Below are 24,789 nucleotides of genomic sequence, written 5' to 3' on the forward strand. Positions count from 1 at the left end.
GACATTTCCGAAAGAAATAATTGGAGTGTTTAGGTGTTTATGTTACGCTATGCCGCAATCAATCAATCAGCCTCAGTCTCCTCGAGTCATTGTTTGTGTGGTCTCTGGTTCGGAAAAAACACAGCTGTGGCTGTAGGCAACCTCCTGATGTCATGTTTTTGTTTTGTTTTTTAAATCAAGACAAGACGGCAGGACAAACAAATCGTCTTCAGTGAGAACAAGGAGTACGCCATATGAATTGAAAAATGCATGCAAAATGGTGGTGAACATTTTCCATAAAAAAAAACGAACTGTAAGTTCCACTTTCTCATGCACTCCAAATCATGGATAGAGTGAATTGACTGAGGACATTTCGAGCTCGGGTCTCAATCAATCAATCAGCCTCAGTCTAATCGAGTCATTGTTTGTGTGGTCTCCGATTAGAGCTGGGTCGGAAAAAAAACACAGCTGTGGCTGTAGGCAACCTCCTATTGTCATGTTTTGTTTTGTTTTTAAATCAAGACAAGACGACAGTACAAACAAACCGTCTTCAGTGAAGTTCAAAATGGTGGTGAACATTTTCCATCAAAAAACAAACTGTACATTCCACTTTCTCATGCACTCCAAATCATGGATAGAGTGAATTGACTGAGGACATTTCGAGCTCGGGTCTCAATCAATCAATCAATCAGCCGCATTCTCCTCGGGTCATTGTTTGCGTGGTCTCCGATTAGAGCTGGGTCGGAAAAAAAACACAGCTGTGGCTGTAGGCAACCTCCTGATGTCATGTTTTTTTTTTAAATCAAGACAAGACGACAGTACAAACAAAGCGTCTTCAGTGAAGTTCAAAATGGTGGTGAACATTTTCCATCAAAAAACAAACTGCACGTTCCACTTTCTCATGCAGTCCAAATCATGGATAGAGTGAATTGACTGAGGACATTTCGAGCTCGGGACTCAATCAATCAATCAGCCGCGGTCTCCTCGAGTCATTTTTTGTGTGGTCTCCGATTAGAGCTGGGTCGGAAAAAAAACACAGCTGTGGCTGTAGGCAACCTCCTCTTGTCATGTTTTGTTTTGTTTTTTTAAATCAAGACAAGACGGCAGTACAAACAAACTGTCTTCAGTGAAGTTCAAAATGGTGGTGAACATTTTCCATCAAAAAACAAACTGCACGTTCCACTTTCTCATGCAGTCCAAATCATGGATAGAGTGAATTGACTGAGGACATTTCGAGCTCGGGTCTCAATCAATCAATCAGCCTCAGTCTCCTCGAGTCATTGTTTGTGTGGTCTCCGATTAGAGCTGGGTCGGGAAAAAACACAGCTGTGGCTGTAGGCAACCTCCTGATGTCATGTTTGGGTTTTTTTTTTAAATCAAGACAAGACGGCAGTACAAACAAACCATCTTCAGTGAAGTTCAAAATGGTGGTTAACATTTTCCATCAAAAAACACACTGCACGTTCCACTTTCTCATGCACTCCAAATCATGGATAGAGTGAATTGACTGAGGACATTTCGATCTCGGGTCTCAATCAATCAATCAGCCGCAGTCTCCTCGAGTCTCCTCGAGATTGTTTGTGTGGTCTCCGATTAGAGCTGGGTCGGAGAAAAAACACAGCTGTGGCTGTAGGCAACCTCCTGATGTCATGTTTGGGTTTTTTTTTTAAATCAAGACAAGACGGCAGTACAAACAAACCATCTTCAGTGAAGTTCAAAATGGTGGTGAACATTTTCCATCAAACAACAAACTGCACGTTCCACTTTCTCATGCACTCCAAATCATGGATAGAGTGAATTGACTGAGGACATTTCCGATTAGGTGTTTATGTTGCTCCATGCCGCATTGGAGCTCGGGTCTCAGGAACGAAGGAACGTCGGTAATTTGGGTCAAGGTCTGTTCAACAACGTGAAGTCGGCGTGAGTGAAAGGAAACGCTGGGAAAGAAGAAAATCTCCAATAAAGCAGAAGCCGAGCGGGATTAAAGGGGTTCAATGGAGTTTAAAAGCGCCAAAAAGGTGGCTGCGTCTTTGGCGCGGCTAATCACAGCACGCCGCCGTGTTTGTTTAACTTTCTCATCTCGGTCGCCGCCTGCTTTTGGTATTTACATGTTTAATTGAGAAGTGTGCTGCCGTTTCTTCCGCCCATCTGCCGAGTCCCTTCCTCTTATCAGCCTCATTCCTCAAACTGACAGCTCTCCCACTCTGCATATCTCGCCTTCCTCTCCCTGTGCCACTTGTGCACTAACTCGCCTCCCTCTCTCTCTCTCTCTCTCGCCCGCTCCCTCTCCTTGTGCCTCTGCAGCCTGTCAGGGCCTGTGCTATGAGTAATGACAATGCATTTTGCCTCAAATCAAACCAATAAGTAGAAGGAAATAAGTGTTGCGAGGAAACACCGCACAGAGGCGTCATGGAACTCTCACTTTGTGCCGTCCGTCGCCCCCCCCCCCCCACCCTCCCTTTTTAGCCCACATCTAAATCACCACCTGTCACACGCAACATGTGTGTCATTGTATCCCCATCAGCGTGTTTCATTGTACACACAACCACCTCTGAAGAGCTGCCTCTTATCAGTGGAGTGTCAGAAAGCCCCCCACTACACCCCCCCACCACACTCACCCACCCTCTCGGTAAATGCTTTTCTATTAAGAGCAGCGTTGTGTCCCTGTGATAGCAGCGGCTTCTCCACTTCATCATCCATAATCCCAAAAGGCATCAATGGACTCCTTAGCGACGCCATCCACACCGAAGGCTTTTGTCGCTCGCCGCAAATGAAAACAAGCTAAATGAGAGGGACAATCTGAGGAATTCACTACAACTGACAGGAAATGGCCCACTGGGCCGAAGCCGGCCACTCGTGCATTTAGTGCATTTGGGGGGCTTTGGATTCTTGGCGAGGTGCAGCCGACGACGACGACGACAACGACAACAACGCCGTTGCCATTAGTCACGTTGTTTCACATCATCTCTTTTATACGTTCTGTTCAACTACATCCAGTACACGCACAAATACTGTAAATACACCTTTACACACTCACAAATACTGTAAATACACCTTTATACACTCACAAATACTGAAAATATGCCATTATACACTCAGAAATACGCCTATATACACTCACAAATACTGTATATATGCCTTTATACACTCAGAAATACTGTAAATACGTATATATATATACACTCGGAAATACTGTAAATACACCTTTATACACTCAGAAATACTGTAAATACGCCATTATACACTCAGAAATACTGCACATACCCCATTATACACTCAGAAATACTATAAATAAGCCTATATACACTCAAAAGTACTGCAAATATGCCTATTTACACTCACAAATACTGTAAATATGCCAATATACACTCAGAAATATGGTAAATACGCCTTTATACACTCAGACGTACTGCAAATACATCTATATACACTCAGAAATACTGTAAATACGCCTATATACACTCAGAAATACTATAAATATGCCTGTCTACACTCGGAAATACTGTAAACACGCCTTTAAACACTCAGAAATACTGTAAATACACCTATTTATACTCACAAATACTGTAAATATGCCAATATACACTCAGAAATACTGTAAATACGCCTTTATACACTCAGACGTACTGCAAATACATCTATATACACTCGGAAATACTGCAGATACACCTATATACACTCAGAAATACTGTAAATACACCTATATACACTCAGAAATACTGTAAATACGCCTATATACACTCAGAAATACTATAAATATGCCTGTATACACTTGGAAATACTGTAAACAAGCCTTTATACACTCAGAAATACTGTAAATACACCTATTTATACTCACAAATACTGTAAATATGCCTGTATACACTCAGAAATACTGTAAATACACCTTTATACACTCAGACGTACTGCAAATACATCTATATACACTCGGAAATACTGCAGATACACCTATATACACTCAGAAATACTGCAAATATGCCTATATACACTCAGCTTTGGTGTTATCGTCGTACAATTATTTAAATAAGTAAATCTTGTGACTTCGGCTCAGTGAGCATCTAATGTTTTATTTGCTTTTGTAAGGATGTTGAACTGCATTTTTTGAATTATTATTATGAAATATTTAATAATACAGCAGAACCAACAACATGAAAACAAGCTAAAAGTTTTGCAGCATGAAACATTTTATAGAAAAGTCGCAGAAGTCAAAGTTCGACCCCAGGGGTCATGAGCATATCATGGATTATTTTTTTACCGCAGGAAGGGTAAGTGTGATGATAACCATAGACCCGGAAATTGAAACCCGCTGCACGACGGCGTCGCCTCTTTGGTGAGGTTTATTGAACAAAGTAGCACATAAGTCGCGTTTTATTTATCCGGCGTTTTCTCTCGTCAACGAAGACACGAGATCCATCACAAAAGGGTCAACTTTCAGCTGCTCCTAAAGTGTAAAATGATGTTTCCGCCCTCGCCGGCACGCAGGAAGTCCCGCTGGGAGCCTGAATGTGATCAGCAGCATCCCCACCACGTCTCCTCATTATTGAGTAAATAGGTTTGGGCATGTCCTCAGTAAACAAAGCCAAGACTGACAGTTAAGGGAGTGAGGGGAGTCGGAGGCAGCCTCGTTCCCAATTAGAGTCGCCTCAGGCAAAACTTTAAAGAGGAGATCAATCCCACAGATCGCTAAACTGATCCTGTCACAGGCTGGGGATATTTAAACCGTGGCGCGGAGCAGAGCGGAGCCGTGCCGGCCGCTCCGCCGTACACTTCCACCGTGTGTGTGCTAATGACTCCGGGGTAGGCGCTCTCACCAGGACGCGCGCCCCCACCGCGAGGCGGGCTGTGATTGACGGCTGAAATCGGACCTCAGCTGCAGTTCTCGACGCAGTAGGGGCCAGATGGGGGGGAAATAGCGATTTTTCTCACACGCACACACAGCCATCTTCCTTTTTTAATATGCGGCTCCTGAACTTGCAGATATTCCCTAATTGTCTCCCTCACTTACCTGCGCCCATCACCGATGCCGAGCGCATTTCAAATTAACCCGGGATGTGTTGATTTAGGGGGGATTTTTTTTTTTTTTTTTTCCTATGACTTATTCAAATTTTGCCCCCCTTTGGCTGTCCGTCTCCTGGCGGGGAAAAAGTAACACCGATTTTAATCACCTGGTCAAAGCGTGACATCCTGCTAGAGCGGCAGAATAGTGTAGTGGTTCGATACCGTACACACGTACAACGCGGTGACTTTCACGGGAAGTGGAACTACCGCAGAGTCCTGTCTCCGTAGTCTCCGGTTTGGGAACACTGGATCGGACCAACAAAATACTGCAAGACCCTGCACGTCATTTCCGAAAAAGGTTACCGTTCCCACGCTCCAGTTTTCGTAGGATTCGGTTTTTACATAAATTACTGCTAACAATATGTCTGGGTTTTCGTAGACCTGGTCTTTCGTAGACCTAGTCTTGGTTAATATACGAGTCCATTTGCCCGTGTACCACTCAGCGGTATGGAGTACCCACAAAAAGAAAACCCCGGCAAGTTTTTGTCACTGTCCCCCAGCGAGTGCCCCCAAAAGTACTGTAAATACACCTATATACACTCAGAAATACTGCAAATACGACTATATACACTCAGAAATACTGCAAATACGCCTATATACACTCAAAAGTACTGCAAATACGCCTATATACACTCAAAAGTACTGCAAATACGACAATATACACTCAAAAATACTGCAAATACGCCTATATACACTCAGAAATACTGCAAATACGCCTATATACACTCAGAAATACTGCAAATACGCCTTTATACACTCAGAAATACTGTAAATACGCCTATATACACTCAGAAATACTGCAAATACGCCTTTATACACTCAGAAATACTGTAAATACGCCTATATACACTCAGAAGTACTGTAAATACACCTATATAAACTCAAAAGTACTGCAAATATGACAATATACACTCAAAAATACTGCAAATACGCCTATATACACTCAGAAATACTGCAAATACGCCTTTATACACTCAGAAATACTGTAAATACGCCTATATACACTCAAAAGTACTGTAAATACGCCTATATACACTCAAAAGTACTGCAAATATGACAATATACACTCAAAAATACTGCAAATACGCCTATATACACTCAGAAATACTGCAAACACGCCTTTATACACTCAGAAATACTGCAAATACGCCTATATACACTCAAAAGTACTGTAAATACACCTGTATACACTCAAAAGTACTGCAAATACGACTATATACACTCAGAAATACTGCAAATACGCCTATATACACTCAAAAGTACTGCAAATACGCCTATATACACTCAAAAGTACTGCAAATACGACAATATACACTCAAAAATACTGCAAATACGCCTATATACACTCAGAAATACTGCAAATACGCCTATATACACTCAGAAATACTGCAAATACGCCTTTATACACTCAGAAATACTGTAAATACGCCTATATACACTCAGAAATACTGCAAATACGCCTTTATACACTCAGAAATACTGTAAATACGCCTATATACACTCAGAAGTACTGTAAATACACCTATATAAACTCAAAAGTACTGCAAATATGACAATATACACTCAAAAATACTGCAAATACGCCTATATACACTCAGAAATACTGCAAATACGCCTTTATACACTCAGAAATACTGTAAATACGCCTATATACACTCAAAAGTACTGTAAATACGCCTATATACACTCAAAAGTACTGCAAATATGACAATATACACTCAAAAATACTGCAAATACGCCTATATACACTCAGAAATACTGCAAACACGCCTTTATACACTCAGAAATACTGCAAATACGCCTATATACACTCAAAAGTACTGTAAATACACCTGTATACACTCAAAAGTACCGCAAATATGCCTATATACACTCAGAAATACTGCACTGTACAATGAGCTGACCCTTGCTAGCAATCCATCCATCCAACAAAATTAATAACAAATCTCTGAAATAAATTCATGAAAACTGACGCTGTTCTAACTCTTACTGTTGCAGTTCCCTAAAAAGAAAAGTTGCAAAATATAATACTGTATATTTTTATATTTATTCTCATTTATTAGAAGAGTTATCTGCCAGCAGTTTTTCATTGTAAAAAAACAAACATTAAAGTTGTTTTAACAAAAATTAAAAAAAGAAAAATAAATTGAATAGTGGAAGAAAAAAAACTAAAAAGAAGAAAATATTTTTTTTTAAAGCTGAAAAATAAACATAAAATGAAATTAAAAGTTAAAATTAAATTTAAAAAAATATTAGAAAAAATTAATTAAAAAAGGCTGTTTACTAAAAAAAAGTAAAATAAAATTAGTAGAAGAAAACTAAATTAAAAAAACTAAAAATAAATATATACTTCAATTCCAAAAATACAGTTTCCATAAAAGCTAATCAGTTTTCTGTTTCCGTACTGTCCCGACCCACTGTAACGACCCCAAGCGTGACCCCAACGCCCCCCTCGGCCGGCCCTCCTAGCTGCCACCCATGTGCAATGAGGCGCTGTGAGGAAGCGGGAATTGAAACGAGGAACCGATGCATTATGGATATCATCCAGCTTCCTGTGAACCAATTAATCATCATCATCATCATCATCATCATCATAAAAAGCCAAAAGACAAAGCAACCCATGGCTGCACATCCAATGCAAAAACAATTACATTTTTTTTCTTTTTTTGTTCACGCCATCGGAGATAAAGAAAATCTTAAAAGGTTGGGTTTCGCTTGTGCGCCCCTCTTATTGAGAGAGTCGTTCACTTTCAACTTTATTTGCGGATTATTGCAAATCCCCGCTACAAATCATATCATGAAATCATGTAGCTGAGACATTGGATGTGTTCTGCTAATGCTCAAGGAAGATCCCCTGAGGGAGCCATTGAGTGGAAGGGAAACGAAGGAGAGAGGCGGATGGAGGGTGAGAAATGGAGGGAGAGCGAGTCGCGGGACCAGGCGGAGGGCGGGAAAGAAAGACGACGAGGAGGGGAGGGGGAGGGGGGGAGGGGAAGGGGAAGGGCGGCAGTCAAGCTGCACTTTATCCTGACAGATCTCCTTTACACACTAATTTCCTTGTTAAAGAAGAGAAAATGGCACTCAATCCGGAGAAATCCTTCTCTCCCGGAGCGGGCCTGTCAGCCCGGAGATGAGTGGATACGAGGCCGGCTGTCCTCGCTCAGCGGCGGCAATTAATACGCCATCGGAATCCAACCCGGGCCGCACGTGCAGTTCCCGCCGACGCCGCTGACAGCAGTCGTTTAGCCGGCTGGCCGATTGATTTTTTCATCATGTCATCTCCCTCGCAAATGGCAAACAAATCATGTACAAACATTTCACGCTCGCTTGCTCCGCCCGCCGCCGCCGCCGCCGCCGCGTCAACATCCCTCCGATGAGCGCCAGGCGTTCATCACGGGGATTTGAGAATCACTCAAAAGAGTTTCCTTTTTCAGATGGACGATATTTTTTTTGGTCATGTTTTGCAGTTGACAAACAACTTTGCCGTATTATTCACACGGGCGAGCAGAAACTAGCGCAGGATATCGTACGGCGGCGTCTTCGGCCTGCAACGTTATTATTTATTATTAGTAATTATTTCTTTTTATAATTAATAATTATAATGTATTATTAATATTATTAGTATTATATTATAATATTATATTATATATTCTTATATATTATTATTTTTATATTATTTTGTATTATTATTATTATATTTTATATTACAGTATTAGTATTATTATATTATATAACATATTATATATTAGTATTATTAATAAATACATTTATTATTAATAATTATTATTATTAATAATAATTATTTATTAAAAAATATTTATTATTATTTATTTATTAAACATCTTTATTGCTTGGCCAGCTATGACGCAAAAAGCTCAAGCTGACTTCAAAACGCCATCCGTTCAATTTCCTACAGCCGCCGCCGTCTCTCCAAAAACATTACAAACTGTGGCTGTAGGCAACCTCCCAATGTCCTTTATTTTCTTTTAATTCGCTCCACGAGTATTTGAAGTATGGTGAGTATCAGCATCCAGCGGCTTTATCTAGCGGTGTGAAGTATTTTTCGTATTGTGGTATTATTTTCTTTCCTCGAAAAAAATTCTACTTCAAATGCAAATTTTTAAATTATGAATTAAATCTGAAATCATATATTTAAAAAATATATAAAATGTATATTACAACATTGGTTCTGTTGCTGCTTTAATACACTTGTCCTTGAATGAGCATATACAGAAAGAGTTTCCGAATTGTCTCATGCACTCCAAATCATTATGATCAATAATTCCAGTCCCAAACGGCAAACAGGAATTTTCTGGCCGGGATTTGAGGAAGAATCCTCCTTTAGCGAGGCAGTTTCTCCTTTGCCAACATTACAATTGGCGGTGGAGTAAAAGTGTGTGTGTGTGGGGGGGGGGGGGGCACGGGGGTGTCAAGACTACTTTTGAGAAATCTCGGTAACAATTCAGATGCGATCGATAAGGAGTGACAGTTTATTCCCAGGCTTTAGCGCGGGATGCCGGCTGAAGCGCAGAGTTGAGAGGAATGAATTTGTTTTGTATTTGATTTTCCCATTAAATTTATGGCCCCGCACTCCCTCTCCTCCCCCTCGCTCGCTCACCCGCCCGCCCCCTCGCTCCATCTTTTTCCTTTTTCCCGCTCGCCTTCTCACTTCCTGCTGTTGTCACTCAGCGAGAAAGCGTAAACGTCCGGCCAATCTCTCTGCTCTTGTCTGCGATTTCCATGTCTTCACTTTTTTTTTCCTTTTGATTGCTTCACACCCCCATTCCGGGGATGCTCGACTGACCTTGCGAGATGATGATGGGGTTGGGGGCCGGGGGGCGGCAAGCGGGTAGGGGGGGACAAATTACGGAACGACGGAGTGCTAGTCGCCCTTTGTAACACTTCATCATATCTGCTGAGGACAGAGTGGAGTTGAGAAACATTTTCTTACAGAAATGGCGTTTTGGCACACAATCATATGGTAAATCTATTACCACTCTGTCAAGCAGTGGGGGCCCCCTGGGGGGGGGGGGGGGGGGGGGGGGGGTTCCCGCTGGAGGCAAAGTGGGGAAGTGTAGCCCTGAAAGTAGGGGTCTGGTTTGACAGTGTTTTTTCCCCCCCCCGCCGCCCCCTACCCCCCTTGAAGGGTCATTGAGGATGCCAGTCGGAGGGCCCCCGTCCAGTCAGCGAGGCAACAGCGTGAACGGGACACCGGCCAGCTGATGAAATTCATCCATACTTCTCACTTATGATGACATGATTGATTTTCCCTCAGAGTGCTCAAATGTAGGATTGTCTTCCTACCCCCATCTCCTCCCGCTTCAATCTTACCCGCCCACCCGTTCGTCCATCCATCCGTCCGTCCGTGCTCCCGCCCGGCTAATGGATAAAGCCTCTGTCTGTCTCGGGCACGGCGGCCGAGTTGACGAGTGGAAGAACAACTGCGGCGAATGAAGGGTGAAATCTGAGAGTGCAATTTTCCGTCTGTCAATCTACCCCCCACAGCACCCCCTCTCTCTCTCTCTTGCCCCGCCCCGCCGGTACAACAACTTGACCGCCAATCGCCAATGAGTGACAGCGTCGTGTCGCCACATTAACACCACGTATGAAAAGAAGGCGGGATTTTCACGCTTTGCCTCGGCTATTCCATTTCTGGACGCCTGGTTCGCGCATTTTTTTTTTTTCCCCGCCTAAACAAATGAACAAAGTGACAGGTTAATGCATATAACATATCGCTCCATAATTCATGGCCCCGCGCTCCCACCGTCCGCTAGGTGCGTCAAAACACAACCAATTAAACAATACTTAATTATTCAAGGTAGAAAGCGAAGGAGAAACATGCCTTAAAAACTCTTGCTGCCAGTCAATTACGATCAAACTTTAATGAGGCTGGATAGAGAGCCATAAAAAGTGATAGCCCCTCCGCCATGAATTATATATCCATATCGATTTGGTTTCTTTGCTAGAAGAATTGCAGGTAATCGTATGTTACCACATGTAAAGTGCACTTCCCTGGCGAGGATAAATATTAACTATCAAATATATATGAGGAGGAGACGCGTGTGCATTTATGTCGGGTGAGGGTGGCGTGTGTAGGCGGGGCCCGCTGGGAACGCATGAAGGGTGCAACGTCTGACAGGAAGAGAGACCCTTAGCGGTGCCGCCGTGATATGTTACCTAGTTAGCGTCACAGAGAGAGGAATAAATAGTTCTTTATTATTTGTGGTCGCCATCATGTCTCTCCTAATAGACAGGCTATACCCAGTTTAAACCACATTATCCTCTGCAAGACCATCGCAATTACTCTTGAGAGGCGCCTGTGATGTGTGGATAAGGCGGGTCGCCCGTGCCTTAATGAACACAAACAATGTGAAATGGAGGAAGGAGCGGCGGGGGGAAGCGATAATGGCAGGGGAGGGCTTCTTTTAATAGAGACGGCAACTAAGTTGTTTGCTATGATCTATGCCCGCCCGGCTGGCTCGAGTCGCCCCCCGCCCGGCTTTTACGCTACATCCTGACGCACTTGACATTTTTTGTGGCGCAATTTAGACGCGCGGAATCGCTACATTAAGACTAACAAACGTACGGAATTGACAATCGGACAATCTGCAATGGCGGTGACAAAATACGCAGATTCGTCAACACGTACGCCCGTCCATCTACCCCCAAAAACACACCCACGCTGGATAAAACACACCCCGGTAAAGCCGCGAGGTTTACCGGCGCCAAACCCAACCCTTCACTTCACTCGGCAGCCATTTCTGCAAAAAAATGACTAAAAACAGCAGAAAACACCGTCTTTTATCAGGATCTCTGGCTTGTGTCTTCAGAGGGAGAGAATCTTTAAGCGTTTTTGCATCAAGTTCCCAAAAACAGCAGCGCTCCTTTGATTAGTCCTAAAAATAGCAAACCACTTTAAGAAGCGTTTTTGCCACAGATCCTTAAAAACAGCAAAGAGCTCCAGACATAGAGTGTATTTGATGAGTGTTTTTGTATCAGATTCCTAAAAACAGCAGAGACCTCCTGACACATATAGGATCTTTGACTAGTATTGTTGCAGTAGAGTCCTAAAAACAGCAAACCACTTCAGTTACACAGGGAATCTTAGACAAGCATTGTTGCAACAGATTCCTAAAAACAGCAGAGAGCTCCAGACATAGAGTATATTTGATGAGCGTTTTTGTATCAGATTCCTAAAAACAGCAGAGACCTGCTGACGCGTAGAGGATCTTTGACTAGTATTGTTGCAGTAGAGTCCTAAAAACAGCAAACCACTTCAGTTACATGGGGGATCTTTGACAAGCATTGTTGCAACAGATTCCTAAAAACAGCAAAGAGCTCCTGACTAGTATTGTTGCAGTAGATTCCTAAAAAACACTTTGGTTACATAAGGGATCTTTGATAAGCATTGTTGCAACAGATTCCTAAAAACAGCAAAGAGCTCCAGACATAGAGAATCTTTGATGAGTGTTTTTGTATCACATTCCTACAAACAGCAGAGACCTGCTGACACATAGAGGATCTTTGACTTTGAAAACCACTTTGTTTACATCGGGATCTTAGACAAGCATTGTTGCAACAGATTCCTAAAAACAGCAAAGAACCCCTCACATTCATAAAACAGCACGTTTCAAACGTTTGTTTTTATAGAGAATCATTGACTCAGCATTTTAGCAGTAGGTCCTGAAAGATCTTTGACTCTTGGTCATTAAAAAGAGCAAAGCAGTCTTCACATATAGAGGATCTTTGATAAGCATTTTTGGAGTTGATTCTGAAAAACAGCAGAGAGCTCCTGTCATATGGGATATTTGACTAGTAGGCTTTTTTAAAAATAGCAGATTTTTCCAATCATAGAGGATCTTGGACTTCGCAGTAGTTTCCTAAAAATGAGTATTCCTGTCATATAGAGGATCTTTGGCAAATGAATTGGTCTTCATTTCGGACTTTAAGACGTTTTTACAGGACTACAATAATTAACATGAATATGCTTCACGAACGATGACCGCTGAGGAGCATTTGGGGTCATTTGAGGTGTTGACGTAAACGCGGCGATATGGGCGACTAGAAAGCGCGTGGAAAAAGAGCTGACATGAGCACGAAACGTGTATGGAGCACTTAGACCGGCAGCCTTGGAGATCTTTTCCATGATCCTATTACCCAATCAATCTGCTCTGCCTTTTTGTCTGCATTCCCACAAATCCCATTTGCTTCGCTTTGTGGACTTTCCGCGCCAGTCCGTTGTCATTGTCGCACATTGTCCCGCCTTGTTGGACACCGGTAAAAGGTCAAAGGTCGGCAAAGCCACAGAGAAGAGAGACAGAGCGAGAGAGAGAGAGAGAGAGAGGAACATCCAGAGAAGTAACGTGTGCGTGCTAGGTTAATTGATAAACTGCCGCTTCACTTCATTAGTCAGACAGCACGGGCTTAACGAAGGAACACAGAGAGAGTGTCACTCTGAATATGTTAATCATGACCGGCCATTATGGGGTTCTCCCCTCCACCTCCGGGGTCTCCGCAAGACGGCGTGGGCGCGTAGCTGTTTATTTATCGCCGACAAAAAAAAAAAAAAAAAAAGACAGACATGAGCGGCGTTCGGTGTTATTGAATATAGGAGGTCCCGGCTTGAGTCAGAACAGCAGCCTGGCTGCCTGGTTGCCTTCCTGCGTGCGGCGCTTGCTAGCAGCAGGAGTGTTACTGTTGACCACGGACTCCATTTTTTTAATGCTCGGTCCAACAAAAATGGAGAAATGGTACGACATTCGGCGGGAAACTTGCTGCTGCGACGCCACACGGCATAAACCAGCGACCTCCGAGCTAAACTATAATAAGCATTTTTGCAACAGATTCCTAAAAACAGCAAAGAGCTCCACACATAGAGAATCTTTGATGAGTGTTTTTGTATCAGATTCCTAAAAACAGCAGAGACCTGCTGACAAACAGAGGATCTTTGACTAGTATTGTTGCAGTAGATTCCTAAAAACCACTTCAGTTACATAAAGGATCTTTGACAAGCATTTTTGCAACAGATTCCTAAAAACAGCAAAGAGCTCCACACATAGAGAATCTTTGATGAGTGTTTTTGTATCAGATTCCTAAAAACAGCAGAGACCTGCTGACAAACAGAGGATCTTTGACTAGTATTGTTGCAGTAGATTCCTAAAAACTACTTCAGTTACATAAAGGATCTTTGACAAGCATTTTTGCAACAGATTCCTAAAAACAGCAAAGAGCTCCACACATAGAGAATCTTTGATGAGTGTTTTTGTATCAGATTCCTAAAAACAGCAGAGACCTGCTGACAAACAGAGGATCTTTGACTAGTATTGTTGCAGTAGATTCCTAAAAACTACTTCAGTTACATAAAGGATCTTTGACAAGCATTTTTGCAACAGATTCCTAAAAACAGCAAAGAGCTCCACACATACAGAATCTTTGATGAGTGTTTTTGTATCAGATTCCTAAAAACAGCAGAGACCTGCTGACAAACAGAGGATCTTTGACTAGTATTGTTGCAGTAGATTCCTAAAAACCACTTCAGTTACATAAAGGATCTTTGACAAGCATTTTTGCAACAGATTCCTAAAAACAGCAAAGAGCTCCACACATAGAGAATCTTTGATGAGTGTTTTTGTATCAGATTCCTAAAAACAGCAGAGACCTGCTGACAAACAGAGGATCTTTGACTAGTATTGTTGCAGTAGATTCCTAAAAACCACTTCAGTTACATAAAGGATCTTTGACAAGCATTTTTGCAACAGATTCCTAAAAACAGCAAAGAGCTCCACACATAGAGAATCTTTGATGAGTGTTTTTGTATCAGATTCCTAAAAACAGCAGAGACCTGCTGACAAACAGAGGATCTTTGACTAGTATTGTTGCAGTAGATTCCTAAAAACTACTTCAGTTACATAAAGGATCTTTGACAAGCGTTTTTGCAACAGATTCCTAAAAACAGCAAAGAGCTCCACACATAGAGAATCTTTGATGAGTGTTTTTGTATCAGATTCCTAAAAACAGCAGAGACCTGCTGACAAACAGAGGATCTTTGACTAGTATTGTTGCAGTAGATTCCTAAAAACTACTTCAGTTACATAAAGGATCTTTGACAAGCGTTTTTGCAACAGATTCCTAAAAACAGCAAAGAGCTCCACACATAGAGAATCTTTGATGAGTGTTTTTGTATCAGATTCCTAAAAACAGCAGAGACCTGCTGACAAACAGAGGATCTTTGACTAGTATTGTTGCAGTAGATTCCTAAAAACTACTTCAGTTACATAAAGGATCTTTGACAAGCGTTTTTGCAACAGATTCCTAAAAACAGCAAAGAGCTCCACACATAGAGAATCTTTGATGAGTGTTTTTGTATCAGATTCCTAAAAACAGCAGAGACCTGCTGACAAACAGAGGATCTTTGACTAGTATTGTTGCAGTAGATTCCTAAAAACTACTTCAGTTACATAAAGGATCTTTGACAAGCGTTTTTGCAACAGATTCCTAAAAACAGCAAAGAGCTCCACACATAGAGAATCTTTGATGAGTGTTTTTGTATCAGATTCCTAAAAACAGCAGAGACCTGCTGACAAACAGAGGATCTTTGACTAGTATTGTTGCAGTAGATTCCTAAAAACTACTTCAGTTACATAAAGGATCTTTGACAAGCGTTTTTGCAACAGATTCCTAAAAACAGCAAAGAGCTCCACACATAGAGAATCTTTGATGAGTGTTTTTGTATCAGATTCCTAAAAACAGCAGAGACCTGCTGACAAACAGAGGATCTTTGACTAGTATTGTTGCAGTGGATTCCTAAAAACCACTTCAGTTACATAAAGGATCTTTGACAAGCATTTTTGCAACAGATTCCTAAAAACAGCAAAGAGCTCCACACTTAGAGAATCTTTGATGAGTGTTTTTGTATCAGATTCCTAAAAACAGCAGAGACCTGCTGACAAACAGAGGATCTTTGACTAGTATTGTTGCAGTAGATTCCTAAAAACTACTTCGGTTACATAAAGGATCTTTGACAAGCATTTTTGCAACAGATTCCTAAAAACAGCAAAGAGCTCCACACATAGAGAATCTTTGATGAGTGTTTTTGTATCAGATTCCTAAAAACAGCAAAGAGCTCCACACATAGAGAATCTTTGATGAGTGTTTTTGTATCAGATTCCTAAAAACAGCAGAGACCTGCTGACAAACAGAGGATCTTTGACTAGTATTGTTGCAGTAGATTCCTAAAAACTACTTCAGTTACATAAAGGATCTTTGACAAGCATTTTTGCAACAGATTCCTAAAAACAGCAAAGAGCTCCACACATAGATAATCTTTGATGAGTAGCTGTTTATTTATCGCCGACAAAAAAAAAAAAAAAAAAAAGACAGACATGAGCGGCGTTCGGTGTTATTGAATATAAATATGTAATGAGCGTGTAAAAAATGCATCATTTGGCCTTTTCACAAAGAATGTAGCATCAGGTGAGGACTACTTGACGTACATGGCGGAGGTGAGGGTGTCAGGGGAGAGCTCGGCGGAGCAGAGAGGAGGTTTTATTGTTGCCCAGCCCTTCCGCTTAAGTGCACATGGCTGGGAGGAAGCCGGGACCTCCAGCTCTGACCTCTGCGCATGTATATTTAATAGGCCATCAGTTGGCCGGGGCAGCGCTCTGATCAGGATTCAGAGAGGGGCTTTGAACACCCCTGTGTATTCCTGAGCGTGCAGCCTCAAGCTGCTCTCCCCAGCTGTGTCAATCCGACGGCGCTGTTACAGGCACCCAGACAAGGCGTTGCTCGGGATCGCCGACGATACCGACTAATGACTACGGCGTCTTGGAGAAAAAAGGGTAAAAAAAAACAAACAAACAGAAAAACAATAACATTTGGCGCCGGGGCGTGGAGCTCTGCTACCATCTAATGAGTGCTTTTATTTTAAAAGCTGAAATATTGCAGCAGCTGTTGTGTGCGATGTGCTGGGGGTTACATCAGCTACACTGCATGTTATGTTCCTCTTAATAATAACAAAAAAAGGCAATCACACGGTGAGCGCGTCGCCATGCACGCGTCCGGAACCGCTGCGGCAACAAGACGGCAAACAGAAAAGTGCCACTCGTGTGTCTTTTCTTCTAACAAGGTATCACTACGCCTTGAATCGAGACTGTCTCTCTCTCTTTCTCTTGCTCGCTCGCTCTCTTTCTGTGTGTGTGTGAGGGCAGCTTAACAAGGGGTGGTTCATTTGACAGGCAATTAGTTTGCGGAGCTGCTATTGACAGGCCCCGCGCTTGTGTTTGTTCAACAGCTCTGGGTGAGTTCCACGCTCCCCGGGCTACGTGACAAAGCACCTCCGACAGGGAGCTCCTGATCTCCACCGAGGCTGGGAGGCGGGCGCTGTGAAGAGGAGGAGGAGGGTGGAGGATGTGTGTGACAGCCAAGCAGAGGAGGAGGAGGCGGCGGCGGTGGGGATGGGGATCCAGATCCAGCACCCACAAGGGTCTATTAGGGGGTTTTGTTGCAAGCGAATGTCGCTACGACGCGCTTTTCTTGTGTTATTTTTTGAAAGCACCCCAGCAATGATGTCGGGGGTAGCAGAGGCTAATCTTTTGGAGATACGCACATAAAACGCAGGAGAAAAGAAGCACAACATAACAAGATCCAAACACACTTTTATCCTGGAAAATCCCGTATTCCAATGCAACCCCCCCCCGTACCCCCCCAATGCTTCTTTTAGTTGCAAGCGTTTGCTTTGCAGAGCCGCGGCAGCGCCAATCAATATCATTATTTTCACAGAGGATCGAAGCGCCTTCACCGAGTTAATGGGGGATTGAGGTGGTAAACGTTTACCCTCTCGCTGTCAGCAAAGCACTGGTCCATAGTGGGGGCCCCCAAGATGACAGCCCCGGCGGCCCCCGCCGTGGACACACTGTGTGGAGATGTCGTGCGCGGGCGAGACGAGGCTGCATGGACTGTCAAGCGCCTGCCATGCCCTACATGGCCCGACATATCAGCCGCTTGAGTCAGAACAGCAGCCTGGGCTGCCTGGTTGCCTTCCTGCGTGCGGCGCTTGCTAGCAGCAGGAGTGTTACTGTTGACCACGGACTCCATTTTTTTTTATGCTCGGTTCAACAACAATGGAGAAATGGTACGACATTGGGCGGGAAACTTGCTGCGGCTGCGACGCCACACGACATAAACCAGCGACCTCCGAGCTAAACTATAATAAGCATTTTTGCAACAGATTCCTAAAAACAGCAAAGAGCTCCACACATTGAGAATCTTTGATGAGTGTTTTTGTATCAGATTCCTAAAAACAGCAGAGACCTGCTGACAAACAGAGGATCTTTGACTAGTATTGTTACAGTAGATTCCTAAAAACCACTTCGGTTACATCGGGGATCTTAGACAAGCATTGTTGCAACAGATTCCTAAAAACAGCAGAGAGGATCGTTGACTAGTATTGTTGCAGTAGATTCCTAAAAACTACTTCAGTTACATAAAGGATCTTTGACAAGCATTTTTGCAACAGATTCCTAAAAACAGCAAAGAGCTCCACACATTGAGAATCTTTGATGAGTGTTTTTGTATCAGATTCCTAAAAACAGCAGAGACCTCCTGACGTATAAAGGATCTTTGACTAGTATTGTTGCAGTAGATTCCTAAAAACCACTTCGGTTACATCGGGGATCTTGGACAAGCATTGTTGCAACAGGTTCCTAAAAACAGCAGAGACCTCCTGACACACAGAGGATCTTTGACTAGTATTGTTGCAGTAGATTCCTAAAAACTACTTCAGTTACATAAAGGATCTTTGACAAGCATTTTTGCAACAGATTCCTAAAAACAGCAAAGAGCTCCAGACATAGAGAATCTTTGATGAGTGTTTTTGTATCAGATTCCTCAAAACAGCAGAGACCCCCTGACGCATAGAGGATCTTTGACTAGTATTGTTGCAGTACGTAGATTCCTAAAAAACACTTCGGTTACATAGGGGATCTTAGACAAGCATTGTTGCAACAGATTCCCAAAAACAGCAGAGAACCCCTAACATGTTGGACCTTTGACTGGCATTCCTAAAACAGCAAATCACGTTTGTTTTATAGAGAATCTTTGACTTAGCATTTTAGCAGTAGGTCCTTAAAGATCTTTGACTTTTGCTCATTAAAAACAACAGAGCAGTCTTGACATATAGAGGATCTTTGATAAGGAGTAGATTCTGAAGCAGCAGAGAGCTCCTGTCAAATGGGATATTTGACTAGTAAGCTTTTAAAAAATAGCAGGTTTTTCCCATCATGCATCACGGTACAACATTGGGCTAGAAACTTGCTAGTGTAAAAATGAAAGAATACCGTGCAGTAACACTAGCTTATAGATTATACCGCTACGTAAGCTACATAAGTAAGCTCCAAGTGTCGGGTTTTCCGTTTCGCAGCAGTCCCGAACGCAGCACAATTCAAACGATACATCGGTCATCGAACGCCATGGAGCGCGGTACGGATTGTTTGTTGCAGCTGGCGACAGCCAAACAACTTCTCTGCTACGGCGGCATATGCTAAATAGCTCTTCAAGTGCGCAGATGCGTGGCCGTAAAATACTTCTCCTGTCTGCGTATCTGCATGGCCCAGATGGGGTCCCGAGCTGTGCCAAACTGCATCTCATCAGCTGCCGTGAACTACGGCATCACATGACCGCGGCGAGATACGGCAACCGCCCCGTCTATTCTGTCTGGCGCATCATCGGCAGGGCTCGCGTCAAAAGTTCTCCGCTTTTTTTTTTTTTTGGTCCAAGCCGACTAATCAGGCAAGCCCAGGGTGTGACACGGCACCGGGGGCTTCATGGGGACGTTGCTCCATGAGTCAATGACTTATTGGTGTCCGCCCAGTTTTTAATCGCCGCGGGGCCGAAGCCAAAAAGAATCTCGGAGGATTCCGGAGAGCTCTTTTCTCCACCGTTCAGCAGAATGGAATTTGCTCCGCGAGCGCCTCACGTCATCCCAGGCGTCCTTCGCAGTTTTCGGGGGCCCTAATTCAAACCACATGGTTTAGAGGCCGACGTCCGGTTACGGAAAAAAAAAAAAAAAAAGGCCACGCTCCCATTGGCTTCTCGGGGATGGGAACTGCGGTGTCTTGGTGGAAAAAAAAAAAAATAACAAACATATCTAAGTAGGAGCCACAACATGGCCAAAGCATACATACATACACACGGCGGCGTGCGTAAATATACAGGAAGATGTTTGGACACGCAGGCGTATGCAAACATACATGCACAAATAAATCAGCCTGTTTGCTTGACATGATGGAAGAATGAGCAGCGGCCTCGGATTCTTCCACTGACGAGCGTATATTGCATATATTTATATATTTTTATATATTTATATATTTCCCTCCCAACTGACTCGGCAGCGCTGAACTCCGTTTATGAATTATCTGACATATTTCCTGCTATTTTTTTTTGACAGCAGCACTCAGAGGAAATTTCAAGGCACCTTTCTCCTGACATGTGGAAATATCAATATTTGAATAAATTGCACATTTGGATCTCTTTACATGGATGCTCTCCAGCAAGCGCGTGCGAGTGATGGGAAGGGGTTTGTTTCATTCTGTTACCACGGTCTTATCCCCCCGAGCCCGCAGGCGGAAATCTGTATGCAGCATTTCATTAGGAGCCAGCTCAAGTGAGTGACATGTGAAGCGCACCTCGCCGTCGACCTGATGAAGTTTACTTTCTCGATAAACGACGAAAAAAAAAAAAAAAAGCCACTTTGTAGACCGGCCCTTTTTCACGCACAAATAAGAAGCAGCAGAAGAAGAAGAAGAAGGTGTCGCGGCAATAATAATAAAAGAATCATGACTGTTGTTTGGCGCAATGACAGGCTTATCTGTAAACAAATATTTCACTTGCAGAAAAATGTACGCTTCAGAGCTTCTCCCGCCTTCTCCAAAGCGGATGCGGCTCGATAGAACTCTGACAGCGTTCAAAACACCCGCCGCCTGAATTTGAAACCTGACAAGAAGCAGGAAAGAAAAGCAACAAGGAACATTTGTCACCTGTGAAAGTCACCCACTGAACAGCACGAGGACTTTAAAAAAAAAAAAAAAAAAGGTGGTGTTGAAGTTGCGTCCGGATCCAGAATGATTTCTCCACCCGAGGGAGGAAAGAGCATAAAGATCCCGCATGAGGTCATGAGAAGTTACAACCTGAGCGCCTGAACATGTTAAATGGGATTTTCCGTGTTAAATTCAAATTGCTGCCAAATGCGCAATCTGGATCGCATCGGAGTGAAACCTGACTGTGACATCACAGCCTCTGACCCCCCGACCTCGCCATAAACTACATTTTTTTTTTTTTATTCCTTCCTATTCCAGTTCTTTCTGACAAAGTGGAGCGTTGTTGTTGTGCGAGGCTGGATGACATCCACGTTGTTCTCATTCCAAAACTATGTACTGTAAAATCTAATTCATTTGTTCCGGCCTCATCGTAAAACATTTATGAACTGTACATGACATGTTTGGAGTAGAATTACAAGTGCAAAAAGAAGTTAAGCACCGCATGATGAAACCAAGTCATGCAAAAAACAAATACGCCGAATGAAAGAGAATAAAAAGTTTGGAGAGCAATGGTGGCCCCAAAGTAAATGACCTATAAACTTTTAATATACGGCTGATTTATTTATTATAATTAACTTTATTAATGTGGAGAATTGTTGGAAATCACGTGAAGGGACATCAACAGATAAATCAGGGGTCCCCAAACTTTACCAACTCTGGGCCCACTTGAAAATTGAAAAAATGTCCGCGGCCCACCTTTGTCCTATAAACAGTACATAGACGAAATGCTGTGTTCTCAGAGCACTTAATAGTTAATAGTAATAATATTATTATGATAAAATTATTATTATATTATGTTATATATTATTTCATTAATAATATCAGTAGTAGTTTTTTTATTATTATTAATATAATAATTATTATTAATAATAATATTATTATTAACATTAATATGAATGTTGTTATTATTAATATAATAATAATAATAACAATTTATATATAATAATTATATATATATATATATATAATTTAATAATTTAAGTATTAATATTAATATTATTAATAATAAATAAATATATTAATACATTATTTTACTACTACTACTAATAATAATAATAATAATAAGATTCAGGATTGAAATATTATATATTTTTTTATTTATATTATTATTTATATTAATATTAATAATAAATAAATATATTAATAAATTATTTTATTACATAATAATAATCATAATAATCATCATAAAAATCTTAATAATAAGATTCAGGATTGAAATGAAAGCAGGGAGATGAAGGAAGCCCAAACTTTTAATCTGTGGTGTACACACAAGAAAGAATTAATTCTCATATTTTTCATAACTTCATCCAAGACTAGCATGATGACCAGAGAGCTACGTTCCAATCATAAACTACATAAAGTTCCTAAAATATTGTGACATCTCAATAACACGTTAACAAGTTATTACTTACGCCTATAATTTTTTTTTAAATTGTGCATTAAATATTTCAAATAATTTTAAAAATGATATTTGCAAAAATTAATAATATTTTTAATGACCTCTCATGGCTTACTAGGGGGTCGCAATAAATCATACGGACTCATTTGACGAAACAAAAACTTAAGACAGGAAATGAGTTTGTTCTTATCTTTGGGAGGTGACAGGCTTGTTGTGTGAGAGAGCGTCGGGGGTCGGGGGGGGGACGCGTACAAACGGACTATTGTGCTAAAGCGGTGATGAATACGCGGCGGCCGTGCAGCAGGTCAATGTCAAGCATCCATAACACTCAGCGCGGTGGTCCTAAAGCTGCCACGGTTACGTATGACGGACCCCCGCCTATCCGTCTCACTCTGCTTAGCCGCAGTAGCTGCCATGATGTCTGCCGCCCCTGATAGATCACCCTCGTGCGCGACCCCCGCCATTAGTTTAGGGGAACCTGAGAAACGGCATGTGAGGTTACTCAGGTACCGCTCTCCCTGGAAAAGAAAACAACCTCGAGACCCCCTCCCAGTCGACCCCGCTGACCCCATCCTTGCGTCGTACTTTCTCCCAAACAAACCTTATCGTGAAAGAAAGGACACGGCGGCATCGGCGGCGGCGGCGGTGGTGACAATCACCCGTCCACATGACCCGTGATGTTGTCCGACAGGGTCTGCTTGACACCTCCGACAGAGAGGTGAGTGCGCCCCCCGCCTGCCCTTATCTCCTGTGCTCGCCATCGCCGCCCCGCAGTCCTCCTTGTGTGCACAACTTAATAAGCAAGCAAGGGTTAGATTGCCATTATGGAAACCCTGGAAAATAGCCTGGACATTTCCCCCCCCCCCCTTTACTCCGTATCTGCCATCTCCATCTGGAGAAGGCACTCTCGCTGCCCCCGTCGTCCAATCTGCGTGTGTGTGTGTGTGTTTTGGGGAGGGGGGGGGTCTATACGGCACCAGAGATGGCTTTCACTCTCCACTGGCTACAATGAGATTGGCTCACCAAGTTGACTCTATTCGAATCGACAAGCTATTTCAATAACGTAACAAAACAGAACAGAGTGGTGATGTTGAATAAAACATTCGGGGGTGGGGGGGAGAAGCCCGTGGGGGCAGACAAGCCAAGGGTTGCGGGTAGGCCGGGGGTTGAACACTTAAGATGAAGTATCTCCATATCATACAAGGATGATAGCATAAAAAAAAAAAAACGCTGTTCCGGTTCGTAGCGCGGCTCGGTTTAGTCGTACCATTCCTGACTGGCACGCAAGTGTAAAAATAAGCCAATCGGCTTAACGCTGAAGTGTCAAAAGTATACGCTGAGTGAAATAATACAGTCAGCCACACCGAGGAGGAATAACATCGCCTCTTAGTTAACTTTTCACACCTCGGTTCGTCTCCCAAGGGAAGTCGTCGCTGTGGAAGTGGAAATGAACACCAGAGTGGACCAATCGCTCCACTGTAGAAACCATCATGGAGGATGGAGATGATTGAAAGCTAATGAATGCTAGCTAGCAGGGGGGGGTCATGGATTCTAAGCACTTCTTTTGTTTTTCATTTACCGTCTTTTAAATGTGTTAATTGGACACTTTGAGTGACAGTTTGGGTAATTTATCAATCATTTTGCTATAAGTTGAGTTGTATAAGTAGATTAGTGTCGCAGATACGCAAGATATCCTTTTCACGCAAGTGTAAAAAGAAGCAAACCACAGTCAAACACCAAAACTAACATGAATATTCATGTTTTTAACAATACCAAAATATCCGGTCTTTATTTTAATGATGCCTAACCACCGTAAAACAACAAAATCGCTGCTAATATTAAAATACAAAAACACTCAACTGTTATGATGAAGGCATAATGTGAGTTTTTTTTCTTTTTCTTACATGTGATGCAGACGTAAAACAAAAATAACCAATGTAAAACAACAACATAATAACCTTAGAACCACAGGTATAACGCGGGGAATGTGACTCCTCATAAAAGTGTAAAAAGAAGTTAACCTCTGCAACACAACAACCCGACTGATATCAAAATGTAAAAAAAAAATAAATAAATAAACATTCAACCTCAGGTTTAACAAAATTACAAAATTGAATAATTTTGTACAGATAACCTGCCTTTTAACATTAGAGCTCTGTAGACATAAAATAACACCCCTATACACTCCCGTGATTCATTGTTTACCACATTGCACAACTACTGGGACTGGAGACGGCTGCTAGCTAGCGAGATAGCGACTTT

General features: G+C 42.3%; 2 protein-coding genes across 8 annotated transcripts in view; one reads left to right on the forward strand and one right to left on the reverse strand.

Moving 5' to 3' along the window:
- Positions 1–24,789, forward strand: part of mgmt (O-6-methylguanine-DNA methyltransferase) — a 269,091-nt gene that overhangs the window by 224,832 nt on the left and 19,470 nt on the right. The window contains exon 6 of one of the 2 annotated variants that reach the window (XM_058058123.1): positions 10,184–10,395. The exons of the other annotated variant lie outside the window; for it this stretch is intronic. The gene's annotated coding sequence lies outside the window, so the exon portion shown is untranslated. Of the gene's footprint in view, positions 1–10,183; positions 10,396–24,789 lie in introns of those variants that run through there. 2 annotated transcript variants of the gene reach the window in all.
- ebf3b (EBF transcription factor 3b) overlaps positions 1–24,789 on the reverse strand; it is a 118,059-nt gene that overhangs the window by 69,686 nt on the left and 23,584 nt on the right. The gene's annotated exons all lie outside the window — the stretch shown is intronic.

This window comes from Doryrhamphus excisus, chromosome 20 (genome assembly GCF_030265055.1).
Source record: "Doryrhamphus excisus isolate RoL2022-K1 chromosome 20, RoL_Dexc_1.0, whole genome shotgun sequence".
Lineage (NCBI taxonomy): Eukaryota > Metazoa > Chordata > Actinopteri > Syngnathiformes > Syngnathidae > Doryrhamphus > Doryrhamphus excisus.